A 953-nucleotide genomic window follows, 5' to 3' on the forward strand; every position below is an offset into this window, starting at 1 on the left:
CAGATTTTTCATTCGAAGATAGACCTGCATCATGAGTTTGTTGTTGAAGTTGGAGTTGTTTCCTTGGTGCAAATTGTTGCTGAAAACCAGGAGGGTTGAATAGCTTATTTCCAAACTGCTGGAACGGCTGTTGCATCGCATTCTGATTGTTGCTCCAGTTGAAGTTAGGATGATTCCAGTTGTCAGGATGATAAGTGTCTGGAACTGGTTGCTGCGATCTCTGAAAGTTGCTCACAAACTGAGCTGATTCACTAGATATAGCGCATTGCTCCATCATATGCGAACCTGCACATAGCTCACAAACACTGGTTATCTGATTAACACCCAAGTTAGCCAGAGAATCGATCTTCATAGACAATTCCTTTAGTTGAGCAGTAATAGCCATAGCTGTATCCACCTCAAGAACTCCTGCTACCTTGCCCTGTGGACATCTCTGGGTTGGATACTGATATTCATTAGCAGCCATCAGTTCAATTAGATCATAAGCTTCCTTATAGCTCTTTGCCCATAATGCTCCGCCTGATGCTGCATCAAGCATGGGTCTGGACTGTGCTCCCAACCCATTGTAAAAATAATTGATGATCATCCAATTAGGTATTCCATGATGAGGACACTTCCTAAGCATCTCCTTGTAGCGCTCCCAAGCTTCACACAACGATTCTCCCATTTGCTCCACAAATTGAGTAATAGCGTTTCTTAATGCAGCTGTCTTCACCATAGGGAAGAATTTAGTGAGAAACTTTTGAGCAAGATCTTCCCAAGTAGCAATCGAACTAGCTGGTAGAGAGTGTAACCAGCTCTAAGCCTTGTCCCTCAGAGAGAATAGGAACAGTCTCAGCTTCACAGCATCTTCAGAAACACCGTTGAACTTGAAGTGTCGCAGATCTCAGTGAAATCCCTAATGTGCATATTGGGATCTTCTGTTGAAGAACCCCCAAAATGGATTGAATTAT

General features: G+C 43.0%; 1 non-coding gene across 1 annotated transcript; it reads left to right on the plus strand.

Moving 5' to 3' along the window:
* Window positions 1-596: 596 nt before the first annotated feature.
* Window positions 597-703, plus strand: LOC141699505 (small nucleolar RNA R71). Its single transcript, XR_012565964.1, has one exon. It is a non-coding gene; the product is annotated as a small nucleolar RNA R71 (small nucleolar RNA).
* Window positions 704-953: the final 250 nt, after the last annotated feature.

Source organism: Apium graveolens, chromosome 11, assembly GCF_009905375.1.
Source record: "Apium graveolens cultivar Ventura chromosome 11, ASM990537v1, whole genome shotgun sequence".
NCBI lineage: Eukaryota > Viridiplantae > Streptophyta > Magnoliopsida > Apiales > Apiaceae > Apium > Apium graveolens.